The 26598-nt window shown below is 41.7% G+C and overlaps 2 long non-coding RNA genes across 2 annotated transcripts; both read left to right on the top strand.

Moving 5' to 3' along the window:
• The first annotated feature begins 358 nt into the window (after positions 1-358).
• Positions 359-21667, top strand: LOC147580830 (uncharacterized). The gene is made up of 3 exons (XR_015251132.1): positions 359-1264; positions 16744-16887; positions 21636-21667. It is a non-coding gene; the product is annotated as an uncharacterized LOC147580830 (long non-coding RNA).
• A 226-nt stretch (positions 21668-21893) lies between these two features.
• Positions 21894-25837, top strand: LOC147580831 (uncharacterized). Its single transcript, XR_015250786.1, has 3 exons — positions 21894-21983; positions 24831-24894; positions 25432-25837. It is a non-coding gene; the product is annotated as an uncharacterized LOC147580831 (long non-coding RNA).
• Positions 25838-26598: the final 761 nt, after the last annotated feature.

Here is a 26598-nt window from a genome sequence, read left to right on the forward strand (position 1 = left end):
AGTCCCCTCTTGGCTATGAATTGAGAGGCAGTAGGGAGCAACCTCTGCCCCACCCAAAGGCCCTGGCTCCCCTTGAGCAGTCTGTGCTCAGGCCCAGTGAGGCTGAGGAGCAGACATGAGCTGGCTTCCCTCACACCAGACACACTGGGCTACCTGCTTGGTCAGACTGGGCACTAGTGCAAGTTTGTCCCAGAGGCCAGTTCTTCCTGGAACTGAGTGTCATTTCAGGACAGAGAATGTCAGGAGTCATAACTTGGCCCTGCAGCAAATGAAAGTCTTCCAATCCTGCCTGAGATGGCAGACTGCTTAGCTTGGGCCTTTGGCCTGAGTTAGGATTGCAGTTCCATGGGGAGTTGCTGGAAATCCCACCAGGGGGAGCCCCTTCCACATCTTGCCCCAGTGAGTCTCCGTCAGCCTCCCAGAGTATTTGTGTGGGTGCACACTGATGTAGTTTTTATATGATACAACATTGAACCATGCCTCCATTTTTCCTAACTCACATATTAAACTTGATCTACTGCCATGGTTCAGGTTCTATCGTGCTTCAGATAAGAGTAGTTATGACTGTAGTTACGTAACATTACAGGCATATGTTGCAGTGTGGGGTGAGAGAGAAACGAGAGTGATGTATCTTCACTCGCCAAATACTGCTTTGTCCACCCCACCTGGTAACCAAGGTTCTGAGAATGTTCTGAAGCTTCAGAGTCCCAGACAGTTGGAGGAGAGAGGCATGGGAGGTGGATCAGTATGTCGGGTGCTCGATGGGCTCCACTGCTCTCAGGCAGGCATCCCCACTAGAACAGATAGCCCTGGCTACCAACAAATTCTCCCTTTCCATTCTTGCCTTGTGCTCTGGAGACCACGGGTGGGGCGGTTCAAGGAGTGCTCAAGGAAGACACTGCTTGGGCGAGGATGCTGTGGTCACATCTGAGGAAGGGAGGTGGCTAACCCTGCCTCGCATGTGCTGGAGAGCAACTAGGGGCAGCAAGCTGGGTGACAGCTGGCAGAGAGGCTGAGCAGCGCAAGGTGGGGGCAACCTTTCCAGCTTTAACTGCTTAGATAGCAGACAGTCTGGCTCCTTACAAAGCACCACAGGCTCCCCTGCCTGGGTTAAAACACTGTAAGGTTGTGCTGTTAGAAGTGGTCAAGTAAGTCAGGGGGAATTCAGGGTCATGGGGCTTGTAATTCTCTGGTGCAGGCTGAGAAAATGCCAAGCTCTCCCAGGAAAAGTATCATGTTCCACAGAGCGCTGCCCACGTTGCAGGTAAGAGATGGGGGGAAGGAGGGCTCTAAGTGGAGAAAGGGTGGCAGATAGGACATGGTGATCCTTCCATGGCTCCTGAGTTTTAAATACTAGACCTTTGAGAGAATTGAAAAGGTTCACAGCAAAAGCCCAGGATTTAGGAGAAGGGGAGACTGAGAGCAACATTCTCCCCTTGGACTGGAGGGGAAGAGGGAAGGTGATGAGGCTGGGGACATTTATGGGTCCAGAGGAAAGAGTCTTTGGGCTAAGCTCTGGGGAGGTGGTAGAAGTGCCAGGATGGTTTGTGGGATAGGAGGGAGGCTTTGCTTATTTGAGCCCTAGCAGGCTGGAGCCCTTGGGAAAGAAGCACTGTGTGGTGCTGCCAGCTGGGCCAGGTCTCAAATGCCTCAGACTGGTGCCCTGTGCCTTGGTGGCACCCTGTGTCTTGGTCAGGGCCTGTGCCTCGGTGATGCCTTGCATCTTAGTGGGGCCCTGTGTCTTGGCGGGGGCCTGCACCTCAGGAAGAAGCAAGACAATCAGAACGGCTCCCGACAGAGATATGCCTATGAGGGACCATGCTGCAGCCTACACCAGAAACTGCCCAAAAAGCTTTCCACAAAAGAACAGGAAGAAAAATTGTAATGGCTTCATACAGTGAGATACTTCTCAGCGATGAGAATGCATCATCTCACAGCAACTTGTGACAACACAGGTGAATCTGCAGGCATGAAGTCTATACAAGGGCACATATTGTCAGGTTCCATTTATATAAAGCTCAAGTCCGGGCAAGACTGCAGAAGTCAGGAGAGTGGTTACTCTGTGGGGAGGGTAGTGACTAAAAGAGGACATGAAGGAGGCCCCTGGCATCCTGGGAATGTTCTATTCCTTAATCTAGGCGCTGGTTGCATGATGTGCTCAGTGTGTGAAAGTTCATTGTCTGCACACTTACGATTTGTGTGCCTTTCTGTATGTGTACTCTATTTATGTAAAACAGTTTTAGAAAGATTTAAGTATGAGAAATGAAACTACAGAATGGAGTGAGGAACATGGGAATGGTCTTTAGTCAGTCTCAGTGTTCACTGTCCTCTGTGCCCTTCTCGTAGCATCTTTGCTCTTGTCTCATCAAGAGGAGGGGAGGTGGTGCAGAATTTAAATCATGAAGGACTTTTTTTTTTTTTTTTTTTTTTTTTTTTGCTTACCCTTTTAATGGCTTCCTGAATTGATCTCATGCATTTTTAAGCTCCTGGAAAAACTGAAATGAATTAGACGGGTTGTGTTATTGACAGCTCCTAATTTGCTGCCTCCTTCATAAAATACTAGCTGGACTCTTGAGCATGAGCATCAGCATTTGTAAATCCATGAGTAAGGCCTGTGTGCTGCTCACAGCAGCCACACAGACACTACTGATCAAGTTGGAGGTCTTCTCACTATCTTCTCCAGAACCATCAAGTTTCATAGGTGCTGTTGCTAAAGCAGGACACAACTCACCTAGAATCACCCAGAGGGAGGGGTCCACTTCTATCCAGTGAAGCAGATTACAGATGACTACAAATCCTTTGCTGCTTGTCCCATTAAGAGTTGAGGTTCCCTTGAATCTGGGTGTATTCTATGGCTTTTTGATCAACAAAATTCAGTAAAGTGATACTGAGCTAGTTTCCAGACCTAGCCAACTTCTACTTCCTGTCTCTTGGAACACTCTGGGAACCCTGACCTGCCATGCAAGATGTTCAAATTCCCCAAGGCTGCAGCCTGAAGCAGTCATGTGTAGCACTCTTGTCAACTACCACCAGAGTCCTGCTGTCCCCACCAGAGACAGAAATGTGAGGGATGCTGTCTTGGACACTCTAGACCAAGCCCATCTGCCATCTGATGGTGCCAAGTGATTTCAGTCAACATCAAGAGTAGAAGAGGGGTGTCTGGCTGGTTCAGTTGGTAGAGCATGCAACTCTTAATCTTGGGGTCATGAGTTCAAGCCCCACATTGGGTGTAGGGATTACTTAAATAAATAAATTAACTGTAACTCTTACATTAAAAAAAAAAAGAGTAGAATTGCCAAATTGACAGAGAAAATCATGAGCTATGAGGCACTGGTTGTTGTTTTAAGCTACTGGATTTGGTATAGTTATTTCTCAACAAAAGGTAACTGGAAAAGTTTAATCTTTACCTGGAGCACAGCCTTCATACCTGTGCCTTCATTTGTTGGCTCTGTAAGAACTCATTTACTTAACTCACTTTGCCAAATTGTGGCTACAGTATTTATTATCTCTTCATTCCATTAGAATTTATCTAAGCTGCCAGGCTTGTGGCAGGATAGTTTATTGTGGAATTATTTTTTATTTTGTTTTTGTTGCTCTATGTACATTTTCCTCACTGAGAAAATTATGAAGTTGTTCTCAATTCTGAGCTTCTTTTTGGGTATGGAGCAGATGGGTGGTTGTTGGCATCTGGATTATGTACTAACACGTAGGCTGACAGAAGTGGCCTGTGGGTGTGTGCTGAGCAGAGGCTGAGATTCTCTGGGATCTGGAAATTTGGGACTTTCTCCCTATCAGTGGTGGAGACCCAGGCACCTAATTTTGTCCGGGACATTCTTAGTCCGAGGGATTGCTACAGAATGCTTAGAGAGGCTGGGCACAGTTTCTCCTAGTAGGAGCAAATAAGCCAGAGTCTCCCAGGTAGACTCTCTGTCAGCCAGGACTGGAGGGCTTGAAAGCAGGGGGAGCAACAAAAACAATGGCTGCTGAAATGGACTGCATGTTTATGCCACCCTAAGATTCCTATGTTGAAGCCCTAATCCCCAGTGCAATGGTATTTGGAGTGGGGCTTTTGGGAGATAATTTGGTTTGGATGAGGTCATGAAGATGGGGCCCCCTCCCCACACATGATAGAATTAGTGCCCTTATAAGAAGAGGAAAAGACTAGAGTCAACCCCCCACCCCTGCCATGTGAGGTTACAGTGAGAAGATGGCCATCTGCATGCAAAACAGGAAGAGAGCTCTCACTAGACACTAAATCTGCCAGCACCTTGATCTTGGACTTCCTAGACTCCAGAATGTGAGAGAAATGTCTACTGTTTAAGCCACCTAGTCTATGGTGTTTTATTATAGCAGCTTGAGCTAAGGCAGCTACCACTAAAAGGACCTGGCATTGCTTTTAATTTTTCTGATACTGCATAAGCCCCTGATATTTTGTAACCTTATAGAGGGAGGACAGAGCCCCACTAATGACGAGGATTGAATTTCTTCCCAGCCTGGCAGGTTGGGGCACAGAGTAGATTCCATTTGATTGAGAAAAAAGAAGGAATGTGACATTTGGTATAAATTTTATAACCAAAATCAATAAACATGATTCTCAAGGCATTGGAACATTTTATGACCTTCTCTTTTTTGCACTGTGGCTCCTATGCCCATCTAATTCTAGGCATTTTCCTTTGTAGGATTCTCCTGAAATGTCTCCAAGGTTGGAAATTTTATTTTATTTTATTTTATTTTATTTTATTTTATTTTATTTTATTTTATTTTATTTTATTTATTTATTACAAAAAGAAGGGAATGGAAACAGAAGAGAGGCTTCCTCAGAAAAAGAAACCCCAAGTATTTTTGATGCATGTCCCTTATTTCTTGCTTATTGAATATCTGCTTTCAGTATTTCTTTATTTTTTTAAGTTTATTTAAGTGAGAGAGAGGAAAAGAGAGAGTGAGCAGGGGAAAGGCAGAGAGAGAGGGAGACAGAGAATCCCAAGCAGACTCCATGCTGTCAGCACAGAGCCCGATGTAGGGATCAAACTCATGAACTGTGAGATCATGACCTGAGCTGAAACCAAGAGTCAGATATTTAACCTACTGAGCCACCCAGACGCCCCAGTTATTTCTTTAATCTTTAATAAATCATTAGAGATTTTTAAAAAGTTTACTCTTTTCTCCTAACAAATATTTCTTGGGTTTTTCATTCTTTTCTCTGTTTCTGTTCAGAAACTGGTATGTCTTCCAGTTCACCAAGTATGTTTTCTGCTATTTCTGACCCATTGTTAACCATCTATTGAGTTCTTAATATTAGATGTAATTTTGTATTCCAGAATTTCCATTTGATTATTTTATAGAGTTCAATTTTGTGGTGAAAGTCTCCATTTTAATATAGCTTCTCCATCTTTTCCTCTCTTTCTGTGAACCTATTAACTATAGTCCTTTTAAAGCCCTTTTTGTGTTACACAATGTTGGGATCACTTGTGTTTCTATTTTTATTGCCTGTTTTTCTCTTGATTTTCATTTTTATGGAAGTGACTCTCACCATGTCTGCGGATTTTGATTTGATATTAAATATTATTTATAAAAACTGTGGCTTAGGGGCACCTGGGTGGCTCAGTTGGTTAAGCATCCAACTTTGGCTCAAGTCACAATCTCACAGTTATGAGTTTGAGCCCTGCATCAGGTTCTCTGCTGTCAGCACGCAGCCTGCTTCAGATCCTCTCCCCAACCACCCCTCCCGCCCCTGCCGACCCTCCCTCGCTCTCTCTCTCTCTCTCTCTCTCTCTCAAAAATAGATAAACATTTAAAAAATAAAAAATAAATAAAAACTGTGACTTATTCAGATGATGATGTCTTTTACTACAGAGTTCACTTTTTTTTTTCTGCTAGGCAAACAGAATGGAAGCTGACCACATTGATCTAATTGGTGACCTAGCTGTGCTAAAGCTGAATTGCAGTTATTTATGTATTTAGTTTTTAAGACTGTAGTCCACCTTTTATTTGTTTTTGTTCCTAGGGTATAATTCTACAAGTTTTTGTAAGAGCCTAGTGTCTTCACTGGGAATCTTTCCCCTGGAGGGTCCTTAACTCTAATCTCTAGTGTTCAAAACTCTGAAAGACTGTGGAAAACATTATTCATTTCAGAGGTTTCTGCTTGCAGCCCTATGTGCATTCAAAATTTGGCAAATGTCTTAAAGGGATACTGTGGTTTTGAGACCTCTTAACTCTCCAGTTTTGTCACCCTATCTCCATCCATGGCACTCTGCCTGAACCAAGCTCAGAGTCTTAACCTTTTTCCTGAGCCCAGAGTCAGCAAATGCCTCTGGGAAAAAAGCAGTTTCAGATCAAAAGCTCACTTTCTTAGGTTCTCCCTTTAGAACTTTGACAAAAATTAGTTCTATAGTATGAATTGCTTCCTCAGATCTCTGGTGATTATAAACATTGTTTTTCTAGTTGTTTTTTGTTTGTTTGTTTTAAAGTAACCTCTACACCAAACATGGGGCTTGAACTCACGACTCCGAGACCAAGAGTCACATACTCTACCAAATGAATCAGCGAGGTGCCCCTATAGTTTTGTGGCCACTTTAGTTTGTCACAAATTATTATAGCTTACCCAAATTGGAAGTCTTCTTGTTTAGGTTTTTAACAATCTTCCAAAGCAGCATTGTTTAAAATTTAGTTTTAAAATATTATTTATTTTAGGGGCGCCTGGGTGGCTCAGTCAGTTGAGCCTCCGACTTCGGCTCAGGTTATGATCTCAGGGTCTGTGAGTTTGAGTCCTGCATCAGGCTCTGTGCTGACAGCGCAGAGCCTGGAGCCTGCTTCGGATTCTGTGTCTCCCTCTCTCTCTGACCCTCCCCCATTCATGCTCTGTCTCTCTGTCTCAAAAATAAATAAACCTTAAAAAAATTTTAAAATATATTATTTATTTTATTGAGCTATAACTGACATATAACATTGCATTAGTTTTAGGAAGACTTTTTAATAGATATTAAAATTATATAGTTAAAAATGCAAGTGATATCAACAGGTACGTGAGAAATATCATTCCCACCCTATCCCTACCTTTGTTCTCCCTTGCTTTGCCCATGTAAGTAACCATTTTTATTGTAATAGTGTCTTATTTATTCTTCCAAAGTTTTTTTATACAAATATAAATACTTTTATTTTGTCCCTTCTATTTTTATTTTCTATTTTTATTTATTATTATTATTTTTAAGTAAGCTCTGTGCCCAACATGGGGCTTTGAACTCACAACCCCAAGATAAAGAGTCCCATGCTCTACTCACTGACCCAGCCAGGTGCTCCTATTTCCTCCTTTCTTACACAAAAGAGCATATTATATATATTATAAATATATATATATATTATATAAGTGTATATATAGTATATATATAATCTTAAAAAACAATATTATATATTCTCCTTCCTTTTTAAAATTTTAATGAAATATTCTGGATATACTTCCATATCAAAGCACATAAAGGAGGGCGTCTGGGTGGCTCAGTCAGTTGAGGATTCGACTTTGGCTCAGGTCATGATCTCATGGTTTGAGAGTTCGAGCCCCATGTCGGGCTCTGTGCTGACAGCTCAGAGCCTGGAGTCTGCTTCAGATTCTGTGTCTCTGTCTCTCTCTGCCCTCCCCGACTTGTGCTCTGTCTATCAAAAATAAATAAAATGTAAAAAAAAAAAATTCAAAGCACATAAAGGTCTTCTTCATGTCTTGGTCCCTTTTGATAGCTGTATAGTATTCCATTGGTACATATAGCAGAGTTATGTGTTCAACCAGTCCCCTATTGCTGGACACTTGGGCTACATTACAATATAATAAGTTGTTATTACAAATAATGCCACAATGACTAACCTTAAAGCTGAACAAGTTTGTGTTTGTGTGGACAAATTTATAAGGTAGATTGCCAGAAGGGAGATTTCTGGATCAAAGGGTAAATGCATTTATAATTTTGGCATATACTACATGTTCTGCTTCTCAGGACTGTGCCATTTGCACTACTGCCAGCAATGTATGGGATAGTCTGTTTCCTTAGTCTCACGCATGCACTGTGATGTCCACCTTTGAACTTTTGCCAACCAATGAAAGATTTATATAAATCTAACATGGATGCACTTAGTCTAATTCTCCTTCTGGCATTTCCCTAAGAGCATCCTCAGATTCTTCTTTCATGTTAGACTACTTAATTACCTCTGAGATAGGGAAACTGAAGGTATCCCATAAAAAAAAAGCCATTTGTTTTCCTTTGCCTTTTTTTTCTGGCTTCCATTCTTGCCAGGATCTGCACCCCTAGCCCACTCTACATGTGCCTTGTAATGCAAATAGTACATGTACTCCTTGGAAGGCATAAATAGATAATGATATCTTTGGAATCTCCCAGTACAATAGATAGCATGTAAGGAGTGACCAGGAGGGTTGTCATAAATGTTTTCCAAGACCACTGACTTCAAACACCTTGATGCCAAGACCACTGACTTCAGGGAATTAGTGACTTATGAAAGACACCTGGACCCTGTCCTTTTTCTGACCAGTTCCTGGATGTTTAAGAGAACATGTGCACTAGATCACAATCACCAGTAAGAACTCCAGACCCCAAGCAAAGATAAGACTCATTCTCTTTTCCTTTCTGAGTCTCCCAGACCTGGGTCCATATCTTTCTATCTTATCTTCAATAAACTCTGCTTTTACCTCTTGCTGGCTCCCATCTAATTTCCATCCTTCTTGAAGCCAAGGACCCTCTCGGCTAGTCCTGTGGGTCCTTGGACCTGGCCTGCCAGCATCAGCTTCAACTATCTAGGACTGGAATTTTTAACCAGTCTGTTATTTCCTGATCCATACTGATGAGGTAATCTGTATGGTAAGATCTCTTGCCTTCCCTGAAAGGGAGGTAACATTGCCTGAAATAATCCACTCTTTTAACTTCCTGTCCCTCTCTTTGTCTGTAAAAATCTTACATTTTGTACAAAATCTTCAGAGCTCTCTTCTATTTGTTAGATGGGATGCTGCTTGATTGAATCGTTTGATAAAACCAATTAGATTTAAATTTACTCAAATGAATTTGTTTTAATTAAAAATATTTATTTATTTTTGAGACAGAAAGTGTGAGCAGGGGAGGGGCAGAGAGAGAGGGAGACACAGAATCCAAAGCAGGCTCAGTTGAATGTTTTTGAAAAACAGTATCTAGGGGCATCTGAGTGGCTCCATTGATTAAGTGACCGAATTGGCTCAGGTCATGATATCACGGTTCATGGGTTCAAGCCCCACATCGGGCTCTAGGTTTACAGCTCAGAACCTGGAGTCTGCTTTTGATTCTGTGTCTCCCTCTCTTTCTGCCCTTCCCCTGCTTGTGCTCTCCTTCTCTCTCAAAAATGAATAAATACACATTTTAAAAAATAATAAAAAAATAAAAGCAGTATCTTTTTCCTTACTGGTTCTGTACTGGTTATTATATATATATATATATACAATTATGGAGATCTAGAAGTTCCAACCTGCTCTGCTGTCTGTAGCTGGAGAATCAGAAGAGGTGATGGTGTATTAGTATGTTAAAATGTATGAGTATGAAGTCTCAAGAACCAGGAATGTGACCTCTGAGGGCGGGAGAGAGAGATGTTCTGTGAGAAGTAATGAGATGATTCATTTTCAGAAATACCAAATAAAAGCTGTGCTGTCTAGTTAACAATAGGTTTATAATCTATTGGAAATATGTACAACTCCTCTACCCCCAATGGAGTCCCAAACCCTTAGACACTTCCTGGTTTTCTTCCCCTCTCCATTTCACAAGGTTTTTTCACAGGCTTTGCAATAAGCATGTACCAAAGAACTGAAGTCTCTGCATCACCTCAAGGAATGTCCGTCCATTTGTTCCAGTCAGACTACTTTTTGCCTTACGTGGGCATAGGCAACTTCTGGGTAAGGTTGTAACTTCTGTAGTGCTCAGCCAATGAGGAACCAGGGGAAGGACTTGCATGCTAGGAGATAAATTGCGTACTGTAACTTCCCTGAGTGTGCCTGTCCATCAGACACCCGCTCTTGCAAGAATGTTGATTAAAGCATCTCTTCACTGTGCCCTGAATCTCCACGTCCTTCCTTTGATTGGGTCAGTGGGCTTATTTCTCACATGTTTCAATTCAGGCAAAGAGCTTCTTTCTCCTTTTTGTTCCATCAGGCCCTCACAGATTGAATGATGCCCACCCACAATGGGGAGGGCAATCTACTGAGTCTACTGATTCGAATGCTAATCTCTCTCAGAAACACCCTCATAGACAGATGCACCCACAAATGTTTTAGCAGTTATCTGGGCATCTTTTAGCCAACTCAAGTTGATACATCAAATGAACCATCACAAGGAGTAATAACCAGGGTATAAAAACCCCATCAGAGTGAAGGACTCAAGGGAGAATGCCTGGATCAGCCTCTCTTGCTGATATATGAGACCTATAGTCCTACTTAGGTGTAGTTTTTGCTGCCTCAGAATTAACTATTATGAAAATTTATCTTACAACATTTTCATTTTGGTCTGATATTCAACATTTCTGTGATGAATTGGTAAGTCCATGAGGGAACAGGATGGCTGAAGAAATGCTGGAGGGATGGATCCGCTGATGAAACCATATGCCAATGACAAAGACATCTGGTGTCAGCACCTTGTCCTCTGCCATCTTGGGGGAATGGTGTTACTCAGCAAGTTTCCATCAGAGGAATCTCTTCAAAGAGCTTCCAGGCTATAAACAGATTGTTTCCTTTTTCGTGTAATGCAAGCAGGTGGCCTTCAATTCAGCTCAAAGGACATAGATCAAATATGGTTGCTTTTCATGAAAGTTCCCATAAAATTAAATGAGGTAGTTAAAATCCTCCTCCAAGAGCTAGAGGTAGTGATTGCTTTGCTCTTGAAGAAGCTAAAATAAAATGGGAAATGTGGTTGATAAATGCACCATTGCACCATCCTGGCTGGTAGCTTCATTAATATGATGTTTGGTCCCAGAAGCCAGTAGTCAACTAAAGCCACTATGAGAATCAGCTAATGGAAATCTGTGAGGTGAGAAAAGAGGCCACACTGAGAAAGGAACTATCTCAGGCTGTGACCATTGCTGAAACCATTCCACAGTGTGTGGAAAAGACAAGAAGTCTCAGTGATACAAGAATCCTCAGTGCAATGAAAAGACCACCTGTGGGATGGGTAGCATTAAGTCTTTCAGCTCAGTTCAATGTAGCTTAGGGTAGGAGTAGCTTTTCATGGCACAAAATAAAAATAGGAAAGTAAAATGCCCCCTCCAATCCAGAAAATTTAAGCAATATATATTTTGCCTTTGTGGCAGTGATCAATATCGTATAATAATCACTCACTTATTTGTTCTGTGTAATCCATCCATTCCTTTGTTCATGGTAAAAGAAACATCAAGATGACAAACCTCTTTGATGAAAAGTCAGGCTAATGAATATACACTTAAAAAAACAAAATTCAACTCTCAAAATTTGAGATTTTATTGACTTTATTCAATGATTCATGAATTGGGCAGTATTTCATCTAGCAGATGAAAAGGAGCTCCAAGGCGCTGTATAAAACGAAAGACATTTCTAGGCAGATGTCAGCTGGAACAAGGAGGCAGAAAGCAGATTGATTATGGCAAGGTCACTTTCCTTTAGGAGATGGCAGAAGTCTGTCAGACAGATCCCCAACTAGCACTGATCAGGTGATTCCTGATTGACTGATTTAAGATTCTATTTCTGGGAGAGGCTGAAACTGTAATTAAGTTAGGTCTTGGCTTGGTGATTTGGGGCTTTGCATAAGCAACACACACACACACACACACACACACACACACACAGCTGAGGAAATTCTGGAAAAAAATGGAGAAAGTAGGAGAATGTATCCTGAAGGCATACAGGTTAAACTTATGTAAATACATTATTAGTGTTGTCAAAATCTAGATAATCTAGTAAAATCAGAGAAACAAAAGGCATAACAGAGAATTGATGAGCAAGAAACTGTAAAAATTTAGGAATGCATATCAAAAGGTATTTGGAATTTGTTTCTCTGGGTAAATTTGCTCTTCCTTGGCCTCTGACCTTTGTGAAATCATGCAGGTGGAGACACCCCAGCAAGGTCATGACAGAAAATATATGAATGTAGGTGGATAAAGAACTGGAATACTGCATCACAAATCTGACACAAGTCATCTGGAGTTAGCATCAGACTCCCAGATTAAGGGTACAGTCCCTAACATGACTGCCCTTATTTCAGATGTCAGCCACAAGTTTGAGGGTCCCCACTTGTTCTCTCACCAACTGGATTTAAATATGGAGGGTCCCCTTTCGGGTTTGATAATTTGCTAAAATGACTCAGAGAACTCAGGAAAATGCCATACTTAGAATTACAGTTTATTATAAATGATACTAATAAAGACCATAACTGAACTCAAGGGGTTCAGTACTTGAAGTGCATCAAATTGAACACAACCCAAGGAAGTGTTGAAAGCAAAGAGCTTTTTATTATTTGTTACAGGTAAGGAGACAGCAAGATAGCTCTCAAAACACTATGTCCTTGTGGGGTTAGTACAGGAAGCTTCTATTCTTACGGGGTAGGGGCAAGGACCTTGCATATACGTTTTTGGGGAAGAAGAAATTCTTCTGCTCTTCATGGTCCTTCTAGCTTGACTAAGAATCAAAGTGACATGAGACTGATTAACAGGAGAAAGTGAAATTAAATAGGTGTACCTATGGGGATTCCACACAGACATGGAAATTCCAAAGACAATGAGACAACTTGAAGCTTCTATGAACTAGAGAGCTGGTAGGGTCTAAGGATACAAAGGGGCGGAAGGCCATTAGCAGGAAGATGAAAATGAGATATTTGAAAAACAAAGTTGCCCTATTATGTAGTTGAGTTTCTAAGGTAAAGAGAAATTTCTGTTAATAGTTCTCTTTGATGAAAAAGCAGGCTAATGAATATCAGGCAAGCCATTAAGGGGAAGGTAAAGAGCTTCTCCTCAATTGGCTGGATTTTGATTGTTTTTAACTCAATGTTCATGTCAAAGTGGCCCATTTTTAGGAGGCATGTCTCCCACAACATTAAAGAACTCATACATATTCTATTATTTATGCACTTCAGTTAAATTGTGCATGCCTAGCACATCAACCTGCTAGTGCATGCATCGTATGTTCAAAAAATGGTGGCAAACTACCTATAGGAGAAGATCTTAGTTTTATAATGAGCTAAAGATATCTTCGGGACAACTCAGGGGGGCTTCTGTGCAGGTCCTCAGTAAGAGGCTATCAGGTGAGACATACATAGCAAGGGGCTGTCAGGTGAAATACCTAACCAGTGTGTCCTTGGCTGAACCTGTTGGTTCTGCAAAATAAAACACATTCTTCCCTGCTTTTGCCCCTTACCCCTCTTCCCTTCTGATAGATTTTAGCCCTTTGATTTGAATAGCTTCTTATTGCATCTTGGCTAACAGTACCAGCCAAATGAAAAAACATGTAGGGTGAAATATAATTAGAAGGTCAAGTGAAGCCCTTATACCAGAACATATTAAAACTTCAGGAATTTCATGTAATTTCTAGAACTATAGCACTTACCTGAACAACATAAGAAATTTTATCATTGTTTGCTTAACAGTGCTTCCCATGTAATGTAACATACCAAATAGACAAGGCCTAATTAGTCAAAAAGACTTCATTTATGATTAAAATCTGGGGGAAGTTTCAAAGTACATTCCTAGATAGGATCACAGATGATTATAAATTTAATATTTACATTTAACCAAGGTGGCAGTGAGGGATTGTATAGGAAGTTACATAGTTGTTAGCAAAACCCAGCTTCTTTAATACTGACAAGTTTCATTTCTATTAAGTAATCAAAGACCTGATAAAGACAACACATAGAAGCTTTAGTTTTCTGGGCAGATCAAGAAGAGAAAAACTTTGTTTACACTTTCTTACTAAGAGCAGACCAACAAAGAAAACTTTCTCTTTTTAACAGAGAGAAAGGCAGATTTTTATCTTTACCAGTGTTCTTTTATTATTTTATTTATTTTTTATTTATTTTTAAATGTTTATTTACTTCTGAGACAGAGAGAGAACATGAGTGGGGGAGGGGCAGAGAGGGAGACACAGAATCCAAAGCAGGCTCCAGGCTGTGAGCTGTCAGCACAGAGCCTCGAACTGCGGGGCTCGAACTCACAAACCGTGAGATCATGACCTGAGCCAAAGTCGGTTGCTCAACCGAATGAGCCACCCAGGCGCCCCACTAGTGTACTTTTAAAATCCATCCATTTCGGTCTTAGTCCTGACCACCAAAATCTTCTCCAAAGATTTTCCTTCACAAACCTTCTAAAACTTTCTTTTTCTGTCAACAAAATGTATTCTTATTTCTTATACCTTCCTTACACATTTCTGACTTCTGTGCATACAAAGTTGCTTTCCTTATCATTTCCATCAGTCCTAATTACATTTAGCAGAATTTTAACTTAGAAACCTTAGTCTCCAGTGAAAATTAAGTAGTAACCAATTGTGAACTATCTGTCACATAACAATTCCTTAGATTGGCAAATTTATAAATGCTTTTCATAATTTCTAAAAACATATGTTTTCCCATAGTACAATCTTTCAGTAAGGCATAAAACGTGTTTACCAACAGACTCAAGTATCCTCAGTTTCTCCATGATGGGAGGCCAAAAGCACAAACTTATTCATTAACTCATGCTTTAGTATTTTATCTTCTTTGGAAAAGATTTAGATAGCCAGTGAGTTCAACCCAACTTATCATTTAACTTAGCAAAACTTTATAAAGTTTCAGGTTACCAAAGATTTTGAAAGCTACTTAAAAATTTTACCTAGCGGCACATGGGTGGCTCAGTCGGTTGAGTGTTGGACTTTGGCTCAGGTCATGATCTCGCAGTCTGTGAGTTCAAGCCCTGCATCGGGCTCTGTGCTGACAGCTCAAAGCCTGGAGCCTACTTCAGATTCTGTGACTCCCTCTCCCTCTGCCCCTCCCCCACTCATGCTATGTCTCTCTCTGTCTCTCTCTCTCTCTGTCAAAAATAAATAAACATTAAAAAAATGTTTTTTATACCTACTTGTTCTTAACAATTACCCATGAAAACTCTTATGAGACAGACAAAATTAACCATCATTTTAAGCCATTTTTGCTGACAAATTGCAACAGAGATAACATGAGCTTATTTGACCTTTAGTAAACCTTGGTGAAATAGTTTTATATTTAATGTTGATAACTCTATAGACATGTCTATCATAATTAAACTAACAAACTTACATTAGCCTTAATACAGAATATGTTGCACCAATGCCCAGTAAAAGTCAATCAATTGTTTCCCCATGATTGATTTTACTTGGGGCACCTGTGGGGAAATCTAAAGTGGGCAGTTTAAGTCCAGGGGAATTCTTGGGCCCCTTCATGCTGATTTGGGAAGTGCTTCAGCTTGAACCTCATAAGGAGGTGGCCTAACAGCTTAGAGTGCTCTTTGCTCCTTGTGAGGGAAGGAGGAACAAGAGCCAATGGCACTGGAGGATGGTATCAGAGCCAGTTGATTCAAGCCATGACCATGGTGGTGCAGAAACAGCAGGAGGGGGAAGTGGGGGCAGAAGAGGTGAGGTGCCACCATCAGGGCTGGAGGTGGATAAAAGGCCAGACAGAAGAAAGAGGACTCCAGGTCCTAAAGCTCATCAACTTGGACAGATGAACAGATAGATGCACGTTTTCTTTCCATCAACAAAAAGTGAAAACAGGCAGTCCATGTTGAGATGGAGAAAACAGGGAAACAAAAGGAGTTTCAGCAGCTGCTTGGAAATATTCCTTAAAGTCCCCATCCTGAGGTAGACTAACCGCAGACAATTGGCTCCAATTATCATAGCCATTAACCTGGAAACGAATAAGGGAGAAGCCCCCACATACAACAAGTGTCAGACAACATTCATCTAGTCCTCTCAAGATGTATTTCAAATCTGATACACACAGAAGAAGCAAAAAAGAGGAGATGAATTACTCAGGACAAAAAGGGAGGCATGTACATGATCTTGGCAGCAACCTGTTTTTAAGAGAGGCAAAAAGGGGGCACAGAGAGAACATGACAGAACACAGATGATATAGCGGATTAACAGAAGCTTCTACTTCTGTAGAAACAGCTGAACTGATGGTGGATTTGAGGAGTAGAGGGGGAAGAGAGGGGTGTTCTCAGGCCCCCTAAAGAAGTATGGACAGATCAGGATTTGGGTACAGGGCCATAACAACCTAACCATACAGCATTTTGGTCAGTTTTTCTGGTCATACTTCTCCATCCTCTAGTTTATATTGAGGCCAACATAGTTACAAAAGAAGCAGATTTGGGAAGGAAGCATATGAGGTGTTGGAGTCAAACTGTTTCCAGTTTCTCAAGATACATCCAACGAGAGTGTTGGATAGGATTAAGGGTTTAGAGGAAAGATAAACAGTGAGTCTCCTGGGCTAGAGGCATCCTTGCTGAACCCCAAGAACATTGCCTTGGATAGGCTGGGCCCCTGGGGCATCTCTTTGGATCCATCAAACTATCATCCCTGGTGCAGGTGGGCATCCCCGCCCAACCTGCTTACCTCTTTGGCCTGGCATGCATCCTGAAGAGGGAACCCCTGCCAATCCTTCTTTTCAATCAACATGAGTTTCCTTGGGAAATGGGAGAAAAGTCTCCCCTACACTGAGATTGCATTTAATCTGGTGAGCCAATGGTTTTTGTTTCTTTCTTTTTTAGGCCTTTTCCCCCAGTAGATCAGAAGAAAGAGAGAGTAGAACAAAGGAGAACAGTGACTAAGCAATTCTCCAGCACAAGAAAGGCAAGAGTTGGAGACTTACTGATGAAGAGGTCCCTTCATGGTCACCAAAAAGATGTTGCCGGGTAAACTGGGGAGACCACAGGCCCTGGAGCCTCAACCCAGCCAGACCCAAACGGATTGCTGAAGGTTCTTGGTCATGGAAAGGAATTCAAGGACAGACATGTAGCACAGCAGATGAGTAACAGAAATAGGAAAGTTTATTAAAGTAAAAAACACTCAGGAGTTCTGAGAGGGGAAAGCAAGCTGCACATCCTGGGGGTTGGGTTTCTACCTTTTATTGACAGTTGTTAACTAGGGGGCAGAATATTTATTATTTGGGGTGGGAAGTAGGGTTTTGAACTTTTTCTTTTCTTGTCTTTATTTATTTATTTATTTATTTATTTTTTAATGCTTATTTATTTTTGAAAGAGAGAGACACAGAGCATGAGCAGGGGAAGGGCAGAGAGAGAGAGAGGGAGACACAGAATCCGAAGCAGGCTCCAGGCTCCATTCTGTCATCACAGAGCCTGATGCTGGGCTCAAACCCATGAACTGCAAGATCATATGACCTGAGCTGAAGTTGGTGGCTTAACCAACTGAGCCACCTAGGCACCCCTGGAGTTTTTTCTTTAAATCCAAATTGACTCCAATGTGTTAGGAGACAGCCAAAGAGAGAATCCTTCCTTTGGGATTGAGGAAGTTGATCCCATAGTTAAACCTTACAAAGCAAAGAGAGTACATTAACTAAGAGTCCATTACTAAAATCCCCCTTGGTTTCCGAATGGTATCCCATCAGGAATATTGCCGAATGTTCCTGGAGTTCAGAGTGGCAAGAGGCATCCCTCTTCTTGACCACTCTAACACCTCTGTACTACCTGAGAGGGAATGTCGACCTCCCTTCACTTCCCTCCTGCATCCTAGGCTACATTAGGGGCCGGTAGATGGACTGAAATACAACAAACATTGAGGCTGCCTCTTTCAATTTTGAGGGAGTAAATATATTTGGCAACGAATAATAATACCCCTTGCAAGCTTCTAGTTATAGTGTTAATGGATGGGGTAAAGGTCCTGGCCTTTGTTGAGAAAGGCAGCTATTTCATATCATATCAAACATCATATATCTAAACTAGAAGTACTTTCAATCTGAGACCAAGAATGCCAAACAGCCCATGGGGAAGGACAAATGAGACACATGAGAAAACAAAAGTGTGGAACTCCTAGTTCTAATCTGGGCAACTTTCTTGTGAGCTTTATCCATGGAGCGGTCCCAAAGGAGCGGTCCCCTGTTGAGTGAATGACCCAACTGTGTAATAGCTCGAACTAGTCCCTTTCGGGATGTATGAGGTTGGACTTAACTTGGATTTTATGCTCATTGAGGGATCCTGCCAGGTTATTTTGGAGGAAACCTTACAGGCAAGTCTTAGGATCAGCGGCTACCTAATAGCATGTATGGCCATCCTTTGTCCAAAGAATACAAGTATTAAAAGAACAAGTAAAACAAGGAGATCCTGATTTCTGAGCCCAATGCTATTACAGCCAAGATACTAGTGTCTGGCCAGATGGCAGGAATTTGTCTCTCCCCATAGTGTAGCCACAGGCAAGAGGTTCTCTCCTGAGCATTTGGACAAGGCATCTTCTGAAGGGTTGTATTATTCAGGTAATCTCTGAAAAAGAAACAAAGAAGGCTTACCAAGCTACTTTTGGATTCACTTTGTCACTGTCACCATAATGGGCCACCAAAACTGATGTTGGGGTCATGGAGTACAATGGTCAAGGAATAATTCTTGAGATGTTTATGGTGCAACTTAGTAACTTTATTTAAGTAGCATGGGGACAGGACCCGTGGGCAGTAAGAGCTGCACTGTTTGCTGTGTAAGGCTGGTGGTTATATACTTAGTAATCAAAGGGGAGGGGGCATGTAGGAAGAGAGTATCAGTTACAAAAGTTTCTTTGAATTTCTTTGAATTTTGTACTTCTAAAACTACTTTTGCAAGGTTCTTCTGGTGCTTATCATTCAGTTCAATATTAACTATTGGTGAGATATACAGGCAGTCATGAGACCCTTAAAGAATGTAGCAACCAGCAGGTATTTGATCCTTATTGAAACAGTGTAGGCATTAGGTCAACCTTCAGGGCAAAGGGCAAACATCTCTCTGCTTCTGTCCCTCATCATAATGACCTTATATTCATAGATAACTTGGGAGAAACTTGTGTACAATATTAAGGATTCACATTCAAGTACTTGTGGTATTTGCATTAATGTTTATGGACCTTCAAAAACATTTGTAATTTTTCCATGGATGTGAACGTTTCTTTTCAGTATGTTTCAAGTATTTTATATATTGATATTGTACATGATAATTTTTTGAATTATATTTTCCAACAGGCTGTTGTTGGTAAATGGAAAATCTATTGCTTTTATATTTTATTTTGTTATTACCCACATTTCTGAACTTAATGGTTTTTCAGTTTACTCTCCCAATTTTTAAGGAAGATAATTAAGTCTCCAATAAGAATACGTTAATTGCTTCTTTTCCAATGTATATTTAGGCTCTTTAATTTTATATTATCTTATTATATTGGATATGACTATCTAGAAAATATAAATAATAATAGTGGTTATAGTGGGAAATTTGTTTAATTCTTGATATCATAGGAATAGTTCAGTAAGTGTTATGTTGATGGTTGATTTGAAATAGACATTCTTTAGCATAAGTATCTTTCTATGCCTAGGTTCTGATGATTCATTTGTTTTTGTATCTATACAGGATTGATTGTTCAATTTTATCAAGTGTCAATAATAAAAATGACCATATGGTGTATTTCCTTTGGCCTATAAGCATGATAAATTTGAATATACTTTAAAATATTAAGCTATCTTTGCACTCTTGATTGGTCACAGTGTATTATTTTTTTACTGTTTCATACTAAATTTTTACATTCTGTATTGAGACTCTGGAAGTCTTAAAACTTTTTTCAGAAACTCTTCCTATATCCAATATGCTCCTAAACCAACCTCTCAGAAGAAAGACACTTTTTTCCCTTTGTACTTTGTCCAATATCAAAGGAAACTTCCAAGTTCCAAGTAGGTCAGGCTACTAATACCTACAAATCAATTCTTATAAAGTCATTTTACTAAGTAATTACTCTCTACTATACATTGGATTAAGATAAATATTTTATTTTTTTTTTAATTTTTTTTTTTTTTTCAACGTTTATTTATTTTTGGGACAGAGAGAGACAGAGCATGAACGGGGGAGGGGCAGAGAGAGAGGGAGACACAGAATCGGAAACAGGCTCCAGGCTCTGAGCCATCAGCCCAGAGCCCGACGCGGGGCTCGAACTCACAGACCGCGAGATCGTGACCTGGCTGAAGTCGGACGCTTAACCGACTGCGCCACCCAGGCGCCCCTGATAAATATTTTATTTAAGCTTTAAATCTATCCTTAGTTTCTCATCAAAAATATACTATAGTGAGAAATCAACAAAATCTTAAACAATATCCCTATAACAAAGACCTTTACAGCTGTTGAAAAAACTCTCTGCCTGTGATGATAATTTTCAAACACACACAAAAGTAGTAAGAGGAGTATAATGAATCTTCCTATGTCCATCACAAAGCTTCAATAACTGCCAAAATTTGGCCATTCTCACAACCTATTCTTACCACTTTTATTTTTTTCTGGAGATTAAAAAAAAATTTTTTTTTAACGTTTATTTATTTTTGAGACAGAGAGAGACAGAGCATGAACGGCGGAGGGTCAGAGAGAGAGAGACACACACACAGAATCTGAAAAAGGCTCCAGGCTCCGAGCTGTCAGCACAGAGCCCAACGCAGGGCTTGAACTCACGAACTGTGAGATCATGACCTGAGCTGAAGTCGGACGCTTAACCGACTGAGCCACACAGGCGCCCCTGGAGACTTTTTTAATGTTTTTTTTTTAACGTTTATTTTTGAGAGAGAGACAGAGACAGAGATAGAGCATGAGCCGGGGAGGGATAGAAAGAGGGGGAGACACAGAAACTGAAGCAGGCTCCAGGCTCTGAGCTCTCAACACAGATCCCAATGTGGGGCTCAAAGCCATGAACCGTGAGATCATGACCTGAGCTGAAGTCGGATGGTTAACCAACTGAGCCACCCAGGCGCCCCTAATGCTTATTTATTTTTGAGAGAGAGAGAGAGACAGAGAGAGAAAACAAGGTGGGGAGGGGCAGAGAGAGAGGGGACCTGAGGATCTGAAGCTGGCTCTGCACTGATAGCAGTGAACCTGATGTGAGGCTCAAACACATGAACCGTGACATCATGACCTCACCTGATGTCAGATGCTCAACCGACTGAGACCTCCCAGTCAATCCTGGAGATCTTTCAACACAAATTCCAGATATCATAGTATTTCATCTATAAATTCTTCAGCATTATACCCGATTCTTATTGAGTTCCTGCAAACTGAGAGCATAATCACAAAGCACAATTCATCATAAAGGTTTAAAACAGTGTGAACAAAATTCACAGTGTTGTGAATGTCTGGAACTACGTAATCCACAAAACTGGGTACTGCATACCCTTTAATGAATCCCACATGGACTTTGTTTTACTTACATGAGTTTTTGGTAAGAATTAGGGAGAGGGAACAATGTTCAAGGTTATATGTTTTGGCAATAACTTAAGAGTGTAAATTATTTTTGTTGCCAGTTATGAGAGGTCCAGTGAACAGAAAGTAGATTTGGCATCCTTGTAGAAAAATTATATAGCCTAACCAGAATTCATGACACCTAGTCTCTGCACATGAGCTCTTGACAGGATTCACTAAGCTGAACTGTCTCTCCTCAGAATGGTGTCTCTTAAAAGTGGACAGCCAGAGGGGCGCCTGGGTGGCGCAGTCGGTTAAGCGCCCGACTTCAGCCAGGTCACGATCTCGCGGTCCGTGAGTTCGAGCCCCGCGTCAGGAGGCTCTGGGCTGATGGCTCGGAGCCTGGAGCCTGTTTCCGATTCTGTGTCTCCCTCTCTCTCTGCCCCTCCCCCCTGTCTCTCTCTGTCCCAAAAATAAATAAATGTTGAAAAAAAAATTAAAAAAAAAAAGTGGACAGCCAGAGTGAAGGAGCCAGATAAAGAAGAGTACATCCTTCATGATGTCACTTATATGAAGGTGTAGAAAATGCAAATTAATCTATAGTGTTGGTAAGAGGATCAGTGGGTGCTTGGGAATGGGTGTGGGGAGGAGCAGAAAGAAAGGAATTACACAAGGGAATGAAAACTTCTGGGATGTTCACTTATTGATTATGGTGATGGTTTCACAGAGATTTACATCTGACAAAACTTATCAAAGTGCAGACTTTAAATCTGTCCAGTTTATTTTATATCAAGTATACCTTCATAAATGTTTTTTCAAAAACATTCAAAAACATTCAGCACAGCTGAAGGACAGTGTGCTGGAAAGCATGCAGATGCCCTTCCAGAGGTGTGTGCTCATAGCTCCAGGCACAGGTCATAAGTGGAACTTGAAACAAGAAGAGATAGGAGTCTGCAAGCTGACAACTATGAGCCCACAAGTTAAGGAAACCACCCTCCAGGTATACAATCCATTCTTTGGGTGGAGTCCTAACTAGCCAGTTCGTTGAGTCAAGGGTGGAGACCTAAGGCCTGTTGGTTCAAAAGGTTGCCCTGGAGATACAGTGCTTGCCTCCAAGGTTTTCCTGGGGTTTTCTTCAGGCAGCCTGATAAAACTCCCAGCTTCTTTGTACAACAGGACAATTTTTGTGTACCTGGACCTTGTCATGCTCAGGTGAAGCTGAGAACGTGGTGTTTGTTTCTGGCCTCTGTCTGAATATAAAAGCTAAAAAGGAATAAAGTTGAGCATGGGAATTATTTGGTACTGTATCTCTAAGAATTGTGTTGGCATTTGGTGGAATTTAGCTATCAGGCAGAAGTTAGTCAGACACTAGGATCTGGAATTTTGACTGTCACTCAGGATTCTAATCTGGACAACTAAAATTTAAAACACTATTGTCAAACTTTTACATGAAAAATTGGTTCAGGTGGTGACCCAATGCATTTGGGTAGAGAGAAGCCTGATCTTGCTAGTTTCTCTCTGCCTACCTAAACAGAGTGCTTCAGAGGAAGCACACCCCACAGAAAAGGCCAGATGTATCCATTACTGGGGGTAGCTTTACTTATACCATTAGAGTCTTGACCCTTCAAAACCCTTTGGAGTCCCATCTAAAGATCTTTGTATCTCCTACTGGAAAATATTGGGGTGCTCCAGGGTCCATGTAAGTCTTGTCCTACCTGCCTTGAGCTTTTTCCTCATGCCTGAAGGTCTTTTGGCTGCCCTAAGAAATGCAGGAGACCAGTGCCTGAACCCTCCTCTTTGGAAGATGGTTGAGGTACCAGTCTAGATTTGAACAAAGCTCTAGGTCCTCAGGGGCTGGTAGAGTAGAGCATCTTACCCAAGATAACTGAAGATTGGAAGATTTGGGAGAGTAGGCCCCAGATAAAGCATGGAGAGAACTGAGCACCAAGCGAGGGAGCCTGAGTTCCCAGGCAAGTTTGGAATAGGGGAAAGAACTCAGTCAGGAGCAACAAGGAATGGGGAAAAAAATGATGGGAGATGGCTGCTCTGAACAGACTCATGCCAATATCTCTACAGGCCATAGAAACGTCATTCATGAAGGTGGCAATTTGGTTTGGAGGCAGGGCAAGCACCCACTCACATTCCTACTGCAGGGCTGTATCTCTCTTAGAGTCACCAGTGGAAGATTCTGAAGTGTTCTAGGACATTTGGCGTGGGAGGCTATTTCATAAAACCATATTGTTGGCCATACTTCCCCATGGCCCAAGTATTTGGAGATGGCCATGATGCTTGATCCTAAAAAGATCCTGGTGGCTCATGTTAGCGGCTGCTTGATATTTCCTGGAGCCTCTCAGGAGATCATACCTTCTCAGTCACTAGTAGTTGTTTGCAGCACTGTTGCACTTTGCCAGGAAAAGGCCATCCTGACTACAACAGTAGTTAGACAGTGGTCTAGAAGTGCTCCCCTTGTGGGGCTGGACAGATTCCCTCTTAGTCTTGGCAACCTTTAAAGTCACTGCCTGGAGGGGCGCCTGGGTGGCGCAGTCGGTTAAGCGTCCGACTTCAGCCAGGTCACTATCTCGCGGTCCGTGAGTTCGAGCCCCGCGTCAGGCTCTGGGCTGATGGCTCAGAGCCTGGAGCCCGTTTCCGATTCTGTGTCTCCCTCTCTCTCTGCCCCTCCCCCGTTCATGCTCTGTCTCTCTCTGTCCCAAAAATAAATAAACGTTGAAAAAAAAAATTAAAAAAAAAAAAAAAAAAAGTCACTGCCTGGATGATGCTCTGTGGTGCTGGGCTTTCAAGACTTACTGAGCACTACACCCATGGCCTGAGTTCCTAATGGTTCTTGCACATGTTTTAGGTTTCCTCTTTTTGTTATCTCTTTTTGTATTGGTGTTACTAATCATGGGAGATAGATGGGCCACTCCTGCCCACCATTCCTGACTTGATGGGGTGAGTGAGAATTGCCCTCTGTCATGTGAGAGTTCCTTTCTTTTCTACTTTTTGTGAAGAGGTTTCTAAGAGTTACACGTGGAAATTCCCCTTTGTGTTCAAACATCTGCTCTGAAATTTAATGGCATGGCCCTGTAGCTCTCCACAATTCTAAACTTTGTATACATGCCATCCCCAGCATCCTGCCCCAGAGTCCAGTCTGTACTGACACCAGGCATATTTCTGATGTGGCACCCATAAGCTTTATACTAGCCTCATTCTTTCTCTTTTCTCCTTTATGACTCTGCCACTCCTCTGGTGTCTTAAAGGAAAGTTCCAGCCAATGTTTTAAACATCTTATTCTCTGGACCTGGCACAACACTTCCATCCTTTTCATCTTTGGTCCAAAGACTGAATTTTTGGTAACTCACTGTTATAACCATTATATTGGGTAAGCAACAATCATGAGGTATGGGGTGAAGACTGCCAACTACATACCAAAATGCCCTTTTCTTCTCTGTACACAGACTACATTTCCCAGCCTCCTTTCAAACGGGTGTGGTCACATGACCAAATTCTCTCCAGTGGAAGGTGAACAGATGTATATGCACCAAATTCCAGGTTTGTTCTATTAAAAACCTCCCACATTCCTCCTCCTTTCTCTTTCCCCCTTCTGGCTAACTGAGAGTTTGATACCCAAGATGACCTTTGAAGCCATAGTTGAAAATGGCAGAGCCACTGTTCGTTTAAGTTCCTGATTCACCACGAGGAGGAGAGCTGCCCTTGGAATCCAAACCTCCTCAGGAGTTTACATATAAGAAATAATGTTGTATTATGTTATGTACTGAAATTTTAAGGTCTTTTTGTTACTACAGCCTATTCTACCCTAACACAAGGTGGGATCAGGAAGCAATTTTATTTTCATTTCTCTGTATCTATGTAAACCCACTTTGTGGAATACAGTCTCATTCTGCCCCTAGATAAAATTTAAGGCAGGTTCTGTGACCTTTCTGGTCATGTGTAGATAATAAAAGGTTATCTGGTCACTCTAATTCCCCAAGTAGTTCAGTAATTAAATGGTCTAGTCTCATGTAATGGTAAAAACTTCAAACTTTATTTAAATTCCAGGCTTTTCCCCTTTCTTTGTGGCATTTACAGACCAGCTGCCCTCACTGGAAATTGAGGTATGCAGAGATTTCTCATTTCCCACTTTGTGCTTTGTGTCAGAAACTCCTATTGTCCCCCAATATTCATTTTCCTCCTTTTTCTTGTTAATTGAACTCCCAAGTTTTTGTGGATTTGTGGCTACACCAAATAAAGACTACATTTCTTAGCATCCCTTGAAAGTAGGTGTGGCCATACGAATAATTTGGCAACAGGGTCTGAATAAAGGAGTGAGCAACCCAGGTGCCACCATATTCTCCTGTTTGAATTCCCAGGCCACCTCACCCAGGGCCACATGCAGCAGGATTCCACCAGGCTGCTGTCACTGCTGTCATCCTCACCAGGTCAGAGGCTCTGATCCCAGAGTTGGTACAGGTAGTATTTTAAGAGTGAGTTCCGGGGCACCTGGGTGGCTCAGTCGGTTGAGCGTCCGACTTCAGCTCAGGTCACGATCTCGCCGTCCGCGAGTTCGAGCCCCGCGTCGGGCTCTGGGCTGATAGCTCAGAGCCTGGAGCCTGCTTCCGATTCTGTGTCTCCCTCTCTCTCTCTGCCCCTCCCCCATTCATGCTGTGTCTCTCTCTGTCTCAAAAATAAATAAATGTTAAAAAAAAAAAAAAAAGAGTGAGTTCCAAAAATGTAAGCTGAGTTTCCCTGGTTCTTTCTAGTCTACACAGATGCGCAAATGGGGCTACCATAAGGTAGTAAGCCAAATTTCAGTGTCTCTTCCAAACTCCTAAAAGCTTCCTTCTCTGTCCAAGTACTGCTGGGCTCTTAGGAAAGTCTTACAGATGCTCATAAATCCAGTCATCCAGGTATACTTTCATTTTGCTCTTGCGAGCATCGCCCCCAATAAATAAGTTCTCAAGGTACAAAATCCCATACTGGGGTATGTCTGTACCCAGGGGGGAAAGGTCTTTCCCTCTCTTTCATGTTCCACTTCATTAGAGGGCTGCCCAAGCAATGCCTGTGCGCTCCAGGGTCTTACAGAACTTCTGGAACTGCAGATTCATATTGACATTCAGTCTTCCTTTTGCCTGGGAAGGAGGACTAGAGATGATGACAAATTACATCCACTTACTCTTTAATTCAACAAATATTTCCTGAATTCCTTTTCCATGCTAGCCATGTGGT

The sequence above is a fragment of the Puma concolor genome, chromosome B2 (assembly GCF_028749965.1).
Source record: "Puma concolor isolate L17-30 chromosome B2, mPumCon1.1.hap2, whole genome shotgun sequence".
NCBI classification, from domain to species: Eukaryota; Metazoa; Chordata; class Mammalia; order Carnivora; family Felidae; genus Puma; species Puma concolor.